This window comes from Rhamphochromis sp. 'chilingali' (genome assembly GCF_963969265.1).
Source record: "Rhamphochromis sp. 'chilingali' genome assembly, chromosome: 9".
NCBI classification, from domain to species: domain Eukaryota; kingdom Metazoa; phylum Chordata; class Actinopteri; order Cichliformes; family Cichlidae; genus Rhamphochromis; species Rhamphochromis sp. 'chilingali'.
The window spans coordinates 4,159,346-4,169,164 of record NC_137936.1 but is presented as its reverse complement, the minus strand read 5'-3'; positions in this window follow the sequence as shown (position 1 = coordinate 4,169,164).

The window sequence follows — 9,819 nt, the reverse complement described above, 5'->3', positions numbered from 1 at the left end:
TCAATACGAATATCGTTGCACCCCTAATATATATATATATATATATATATATATATATATATATATACATACAGTGGGGCAAATAAGTATTTAGTCAGCCACCGATTGTGCAAGTTCCCCCACTTAAAATGATGACAGAGGTCAGTAATTTGCACCAGAGGTACACTTCAACTGTGAGAGACAGAATGTGAAAAAAAAATCCATGAATTCACATGGTAGGATTTGTAAAGAATTTATTCGTAAATTAGGGTGGAAAATAAGTATTTGGTCACCTCAAACAAGGAAAATCTCTGGCTCTCACAGACCTGTAACGTCTTCTGTAAGAAGCTTTTCTGTCCCCCACTCATTACCTGTATGAATGGCACCTGTTTGAACTCATCATCTGTATAAAAGACACCTGTCCACAGCCTCAAACAGTCAGACTCCAAACTCCGCCATGGCCAAGACCAAAGAGCTTTCGAAGGACACCAGGAAAAGTATTGTAGACCTGCACCAGACTGGGAAGAGTGAATCTACAATAGGCAAGCAGCTTGGTGTGAAAAAATCAACTGTGGGAGCAATCATCAGAAAATGGAAGACATACAAGACCACTGATAATCTCCCTCGATCTGGGGCTCCACGCAAGATCTCATCCCGTGGGGTCAAAATGATCATGAGAACGGTGAGCAAAGATCCCAGAACCACACGGGGGGACCTGGTGAATGACCTGCAGAGAGCTGGGACCAAAGTAACAAAGGTCACCATCAGTAACACACTACAACGGCAGGGAATCAAATCCCGCAGTGCCAGACGTGTTCCGCTGCTGAAGCCAGTGCATGTCCAGGCCCGTCTGAAGTTTGCCAGAGAGCACATGGATGATACAGCAGAGGATTGGGAGAATGTCATGTGGTCAGATGAAACCAAAGTAGAACTTTTTGGTATAAACTCAACTCGTCGTGTTTGGAGGAAGAAGAATACTGAGTTGCATCCCAAGAACACCATACCTACTGTGAAGCATGGGGGTGGAAACATCATGCTATGGGGCTGTTTTTCTGCCAAGGGGACAGGACGACTGATCCGTGTTAAGGACAGAATGAATGGGGCCATGTATCGTGAGATTTTGAGCCAAAACCTCCTTCCATCAGTGAGAACTTTGAAGATGAAACGAGGCTGGGTCTTCCAACATGACAATGATCCAAAACACACCGCCCGGGCAGCAAAGGAGTGGCTCCGTAAGAAGCATTTGAAAGTCCTGGAGTGGCCTAGCCAGTCTCCAGACCTCAACCCCATAGAAAATCTGTGGCGGGAGTTGAAAGTCCGTGTTGCTCGGCGACAGCCCCAAAACATCACTGCTCTCGAGAAGATCTGCATGGAGGAATGGGCCAAAATACCAGCTACTGTGTGTGCAAACCTGGTAAAGACCTATAGTAAACGTTTGACCTCTGTTATTGCCAACAAAGGTTATGTTACAAAGTATTGAGTTGTATTTTTGTTATTGACCAAATACTTATTTTCCACCCTGATTTACGAATAAATTCTTTACAAATCCTACCATGTGGATTCATGGATTTTTCTTTCACATTCTGTCTCTCACAGTTGAAGTGTACCTCTGGTGCAAATTACTGACTTCTGTCATCATTTTAGGTGGGGGAACTTGCACAATCGGTGGCTGACTAAATACTTTTTTACATTGGCAAGGTATTCAATATTCAAGACTTTTCTCTCTATTATTTCATACCTTGAACTGACAATTGTGATTTTTTTAAACAAGAACTATATCTATATATCAATGAACCCCAACAACCAGATGGCTCCCTGTGAGGGGCAGTAGAAAGAAAAAACTCAGTTTTAACAGGAAGAAACCTCCAACAGAACCAGGCTCAGGGAGGGGCAGGGCCATGTAATGCTTGCAGTTTAACTATTTGGTGTCTATCATCTGGCTTCATGGATAGATATGAGTATCATCTGCATAGCAAATGAAAATATGTGCTATAACACATATAGCACATATATTTGCTATAACATGTAACAATGCTAGATAAGGGAAGCATGTATAATGGAAACATATTTGGTCTCAGCACAGACTTATGAGGAACTCATTTATCAACCTTAGTGTGTGAGGAAGAATCAATTTTTATAGAGTTTTCATGCATGCTCTTCCTGGTCTTTAGGAAGAGTGAAGGCAGATTTTTGAGTGCTATCATTAATACAGATATAAGCATTGTTAATACATTTTTGTTAATGCAAAAATTCAGGTGTAGAGATTCAATAGATTCGGCTAAGATAAGGACTGACTGAATAGACAATAAATAAATAAATAAATAATAACCAGCAGCTTTTTGTTATGATAGTTATCGACAGTAGACATATAGCTGATCTTAAAATTTGGCTTGATAGTTCTTGTTGATCCTGTTGGACAAGCAGATCGATAGCTAACCAGTACTTCGACCACATATTTTTACCAGCCCATGCTTTTCCTTGGTAGACAAAACGCGTTGCAACCAATGTCGCTATACCGATTCACTGAGTGGTGCTTTCTGCAAAGTGAATTGGAGAAACCCTACTACAATTAGCACATAGAACTAAAAATGATTAAAAAAATCTTTTGGACTTGGAAAAAGAGTTTTGCTTGTAAAAGAAGGCAAACTGAATAAATTCTGTCAAATTCCTCTGTATAATTCTTTCTGTTAGGAATAAGAGACAGGACAAGCCTTTGTTGTATGTAAAGCTGCAACCAGAGACGCATTGGGCCACAGGAACTGTCAATTATGTTGGTTGTGATCACACAGGTATCATCTGACCGTGTCTTTGCCACATTTTATTCCAAGTACTGTAATTGTGTCAGTAGGTACTGGTAATAATAGTATAGCTTTCCCCTATGGGAGAAAAAAGTGAATGCAATCTCGCCACACCATCTCTTTGCTTTTAGGTGCCTCACACACCGCTGACATATCAGACAAATGCCTCTTTTATTACCTGGTACTGATTATTTGCCGAACAGGGAATGGCTTCTAGGAGGCTGTTAAGCATTCCAAAGGAGCACTGGATTATTCCAGGTGGAAGAATAGCCATTGTGTCTCTCTTAAAGCCTATTGTGTGGCACAGAAATTAGGGACCAGTGTTCAAATAAGCTACACTTGATCTGGCTTTCTCTCTCAACATCAGGTGCACTACGAGCACTTTTTACTTTTACTAACTTGGTTTTACTAACTCTTTTGCACCCCTAGTATCGAGATGTTAACAAAAGCAGTAAACTGCAGAGTGGGAATCATGGCACTCAAAAAATCTTCAGCTGGTAGCATTTAGTTCACTTCATCATCTCATACAGTCCAGGTTTCAGGAATTCCAGGGGCAGAGCTAGCTCAGTTAGGGGCAATGATAGCTCAGCAGATAGTGTTTGTCTCATGATTGGAAGGTCAGGGGTTCAAATCCATCAAACGGCTACCCAGTGATACCCCTGATCAAGGTACTATCTCCACACACTGATCCTTGGTTGCTGGATTGGTAGCTGCCCACTGAGTGAATGGGTTAAATGCAGAGTATTAAGAAATTTCTTACCGGATAAATAAAGTATATATTTTTATGTCAAGCATGATTACTTGTCCCACCAGTTCGCCACCAATGCTAAACTACCAGAGCCCTAAAATATCCTCTTTGCCACCTGCAAGGTGGGAGCTATCACCTGGGAAGTCGAGGACACCATCAATCAGGCACTACAGGATGAACCCACCCAGGTACCATACTGGATTCAGTATTTCCCTAATCAAACATCACTTCTGGTGGTGAACCTTAGAAAAAGATGTCAAGGACTATGTAGCTGCCTGCTCCATCTATGTGTCAAACAAAAATAACAATTAGTGACCATCAGAGTTACTTCAATCACTAGTTACCCCTCACAGACTATGGTCACACCATGTAGCTAACCATGTCACCAGAAATATCACCCATACCATCATAGTTCCTCCTCAGTGCTTCTCAAAGAGAACCACACACACGGATACCATCATTCCAGGTTTTTCCATTTCACACAGTCACAGTGGTCACAATCAGAATCGCTAATTAGAACAACATCCTGACTTCCTGTCGAATTCCTGGACCACTGAGAGCCCTGAGAGCCAGTTTTATCTAAGGGTTTAATGAGTGATGATATGTAGAAGGTGGTGAAAATATATAGGTTCATATGAGGTGTGATCAAAGTTCAAAAGCTCAAAGATCTTTTATCATTTTTTCTTGTTTTTCATTCATTTCTCTGACACATGCTACGGCCTCTTGTTCTAACCACACATCTACAATTTCACCTCTGACATGAAACACTTTGGCAGGTCTTAATGATCAACTTCTTCAAACTTATCTAATGGTAATGTCTAATGTTACTTAGCTGGATCACTGATGGCTGTAATGGTTGGGTCTTGAGCTATCACCTAGCAATTTAGACAAGTTAAAAAAAAAATTCCAAGCCTGAAGATGGCACATCAGGTTGGGAGAATTGTATTTGTTTGCTTTTCATGACTTTGTCTTTTATGATTATTGGTGAGTTCTAAAATAATGCCTGAGGGAGAACAGCATGTGGAAACAATGGAAATCATTTTGATAGCACTGAAAGATGTGCTGCAGAGGCAGAGGTTCAACAGAACTTACAGGAGGGGTATAAAACTCCTAATAGTATATTGCGTACATGCTACCATCTACAGAAACTGTGGCTACTTTGAGAATCTAAAACGTGACTTTTTCAGCTTATCTTAGCTGATGCCCTAGGCCCTCTCGCTAGCCATCTCTCGCCCACTGTAAGAAACCTCGGAGTGTTCCTGGATGGCTCTTTTAAACTTGAGAAACACGTCTCCACTGTGGTAAAAAACACCTTTTACCAGTTCCGTCAGATTTCCAAAGCAAAGCCGTTCCTTCCTTTAAAGGACCTTGAAAAGCTTATCCACGCATTTATTACATCCAGATTGGTCTACTGTAACTGCCTCTACTCGGGCCTCCAACACTCCTCTCTTTGCCAGCTCCAGTTAATTCAAAATGCAGCTGCGCGTCTTTTAACAGGTATGAGAATCCATGAACGCATAACTCCAATTTTAGCCAAACTACATTGGCTCCCTGTTAAATATCGTATAGATTTTAAAATTCTTTTGTTCACTTTTAATATTCTGAATAATTTAGCGCCCACCTATCTTTCTGAACTACTCCACTCATACAATCACAACAGAGCACTTAGATCGTCCAATCACAGGCTCCTAGCACAACCTAGGACTCGAATGAAGTCGAGAGGTGACCGGGCCTTTGCATCCGTGGCACCCAGACTCTGGAATAACCTCCCTGTTCATATTCGTACTGCCGAGTCGATCCAGTCTTTTAAATCACGTCTTAAAACTTATCTTTTTACTTTGGCTTTTGATTTTGTCTAGTTGGCTGGTCTAGCTTGTTGTGTTGTTACCTATTGTTTGTTGTCCTCTTTTATTGTTTGTTTTAACTGTCTCATGCTTTTACTGACTGTGAAGCACTATGGTCAACACTGTTGTTTTAATATGTGCTATATAAATAAATTTTGATTTGATTTATGGTTTTAGAAACACAAAGAAAGAAAGATGGTTGAATAAGTAAGAGTGTCCAAACGTTCCACTCGTAGTATGTGTCACAGTCATCCTCAAAACATCCCAAGAGGTCACTGCAGCTTATAATTAGAAACGCTGAGTAGTCAGTGCTTTCCAGTGCAGTTATCTTGCCTTTTCTTCAGGCTCATCCTGTGTCTCCACACAGCATATTAGCTCCTTGTCAATCAGCCCAGCCAGCATCAGTTATTTAATTATCATCCTCAGCCTGACATCACTGGTCAGGCCAGCTGTGTTTTTCTGGGCGGAGGATGACACCAACAGATGCCTCCGACCTCATGTTGAACTACACTCTCAGCCAATCAGGCAGCAGCAGGGATCCACTCTCGCAGTTAGCCATCATTGGAACAAATTCATGACCTAAATACAGATGGAGTATCTTTTTCAGAAGAATTGGAACATTTGACGACACAGCCTGTTAGAGCTTATAGGATACAAGAGACACAAGAGTGCTCACCTGCTCCATGTCAAGGTCACTGTCTGAACCTGCCTACTAGTCCTGAGTAATATTTTGTATCAGTGTCAGACTGCCTGAGTCTGCGCAAAAGCTACTCCTGCTTACGGTCAGTCTGAAAGCCTTAACATAAATATGAACTTTCCCTTCTTGAGGAGGCCTCAAGCTGTCTAAACAATGACAGAAGGGGGACAGCAACAAGCAACATGAGGCAGCCATGGGAAAGCAGAATGCACATCTCAGGAAGCAGGAGGAAGAAATAGCCTTTATTTTTTTTATTCTGAGAAATATGTACTTAGATCCCACATGTGTTTGTTTGAACTTTTAGAGCCACCAGGTGCAGAGCTTCACTGATTCCAGACGTGATGTTATTTACATATACACAGTCATAAACCACATGAGAATTTAGACACTGAGATGCTGACAGCTGCCAGGGTAAAAGCAAGAATCTGTGCATTTGAAGTGTCATGATTCTGTCAGCACTGCAGGTAAGTCAGCAGCTAACATTAATTAAAACCTTATGAGAGTTATTGTTTTTAAAAAGCACGAGTGTTGGTTGCCCGAGTGCCACATTTATATGTCACCTTAAATTATAAGATAAATGTGACCTTCTCTTTTTAAAATACACAACTTCATGACCAGGCAAGAACTTGGAAACAATTCTGCAAAACCCCATATCATGTTCATTGTTCAATTTTCTTAGGTGCAATACCAATGTTTGGGAGAAGATTCTGGGTACAACAAATAAACTATGGTTAACTTCTTAACCATGACCAGGTCACCAGCAACACATTCATGGTTAGGGATTAGTTGTTTTTTTAAAATTCCAAATGGAAACGTAAGTCATAAAAATAGTAATTCCACAGTGAATATATGAGTCTTCATTTGAAAAGTAACATATTTTAGTTTCTTGGTGTAACATACATCTAAAACAAAACCCAACCCTAATACTAACCCTAGAGAGGGTACCGGTGACCTGCTTCATCTGGTCAGCTACAACAGATCCATCTGCTGCAGCAACACAGTGTGATTAAGGGAGCAATGGAAACACGCCTCCAGCTACCCCCAACTGCTTAGCCCTGAGCCTGGTTCCACCAAAGGTTTCTTCCTGTTAAAAGGAATTTTTTCTTTTCTACTTTCACCAGATGCTTGCTCAAAGGGAGTTGTTTCCCATCACATCTGGTTTGCTTTCGTAGTAGTTTTGGGTCACAGTCCAATCAGTGTTGTTATATTTGGCAGTTTTTTCTTAACCACTAAAAAGATCATGTGATCATTCACCGCTGCTGTCTTCTCCAGATGTCTTTTTTTAATGTTGCCAAGGTAACCAATGTGTTCTTTGTTCCCCGAGACTGTATCAAACTGTTGATTTGGCTTCTCCTTGTGTTCCTGTCATCACTCTTATAGATTTGTTTTGATTTTGCTGCCTACTGCTTTGAGCTCAGAGAACATAATTTTAAGTGATGCCTGTTGGTCCTGATTTTGACAGAGGCTAAACTGAGTGCATGATGCCTAAAGAAAAATAATTAGGTTTTTACCTCAGAATAAAAATATACACCTGGAACTTTAAGCCATCTCTGTCAAAGCTAAGTAGCTGCAAACACATTTGAGCTGCACTGATCTGTCATCTAACACTGCTAAAATAACAGAAGGATATTTTTGGAATAATCAGAATATCTGCCCTAGAGTTGAACCCCCCCCAGAATATTTCCTATAAATTTTGGATCAAATGTGCATGAATGTCAAATATGACCAACCTCACGTTCCCACAGTGGTACTCATTATGTTCTTGCACTGACACTTCAGCTTTCTGTCAAGTGCAGAATAAAAATTCACCCCTTAAAGAAACCTTCCTGTTGGGCTGAATAGGGAGAGTGCCTCAGGTTCCTACTCTTCTTAAAAGATTTATGTAATTGCTCTTTAAACAATAACTCGCTGTGGACCCATCCCACCAGTGCGGCAGGTGCCAAGGACACAGGCCTGTAGAAACTATGACGGAATCTCTTTCAACTTGGAAAAAAAGTGTATAGAGAGTATAATTGCATTATAGATCTTCAGATGTTTTTGATCTCTGTCTCCCTTTTTATCTGTGCCAGCTTTGTCTGAACATCAGAGGTTGCAGCGAGATGAAAGGTCACCGAACTCACAGGTACAGTAATGTTGCAGATATTGTTTTCTCCACAGTATCATTACCCTGACAGCTGACATTTAATCTGGCTTTTTATATGTTACCCAGATGCACAATGAAACTGCATAATGTGCACAGACAACTAGTAGTCAAGACTGTCTTGGCTTCCCAAACATGACGTTTGGCTCAAACGAGAGCCGAGGGTTTTTTTTCCCTTTGTAGAACCCATGTCTTGTCACTTGTTGAAACTTGTTGTTTTAAAGCAACACAGTCGAGAGCTCAATGATCCAATCCAGGGCTAATGTTGCCAGCACAAATGACTAAGCTTTGCAGTCATCATTATTATACTAATCTCCTAGTTTCCACAGCCTATACGCCTGTGCCATCATAATGACCTTACTGTGAACCTGACAACTGACAAATCAAAAGACTTTTTTAATGGAGTTTCTGTTCTGCATGTGAAAAAGATTCCTGTGATTAAGAACTGTATCTCTGAGGCAGCTGAAGCATGAAGGTTTGGTGCAAACCCCAGAGTCTTGCACATTTACAATATGAGCATGTCTTATCTCAGTAATTCCTCATGAAGCTCATAAAGATATGTGCTTGATGAATGTGAGCAGAATAGTTTCCTAACTGAAGCAATGCACAGACGAAAACAGACAGGTGATTGGACATAAAGATAACATGTGGCGAGGTCCTGCACAGGTAGTGTAAGCACACTCAGCACTCAGAGGAAAACAAAGCTCAGATTTCTTAACTGTTCCTGATTTTTGAGAGGCCTTCTAGGTCTGAAGAATTTGATCTGTCATAGCGGAGTCCGGTCTAGTGTTTGTGCTCGGAAAGTGTTACTAGCGAATCTTACGGATGATATGGATGACTGTCAGTAAAGCGTGATTTAGCTGTAGTCTGTCTAAAAAAATGAGTTGTTTTTTTTTTTTTTTTTTAGAACAATTGCATATTTCAAGGCGTCAAGGCAGCGGAAGAGGAAGAGGGAATGACTAAAATAATTATTATGACTAAAACTAAATTTAGTTTTAGTTAAAAGACTGACTAAAGTTAATTCAACATTTGCTGTCAAAATAAACAAAAGACCTAGTTATGCATAATTCAGCTTTTGTGGATATGAATGAGATGTTGTTCTCATGACATTAAATTAAAATGACAGGATGCTTTTTTTTAAGGTGTAATAGAGTGCAAAAAGGCTGCAAAATATAAAGGCTAAAAAACTGTTGCCAAGCAACCTGATGGTGCCATATCACATGTAACTAACGTCTTGGAGATGTTAATGCGGAAAAATTAAGTGTGACAATGGATCATTTTAGCCTATTGCTAGACGGTTGCTAGGCAATATAATGATGTCTGATACAGGAGCCTAAGATGCACCTGTGTGTCAGGTACAGCTGCTCATCTCCTGATGATGTGAGAGGTGGTGACCACAGACAGCTGTGTACTATGGTGAGATGAGTACGCCTTTTTACTTCACAGTTGTTATTATATATATATATATATATATATATATATATATATATATATATATATATATATATATATATATATATATATATACACACATTAGATACATACATAAATTCTACTTCTGGGCAGATATTTGGAGTTTAAATGTGAGTGTAAATGGGTACAAACAGCTGCTT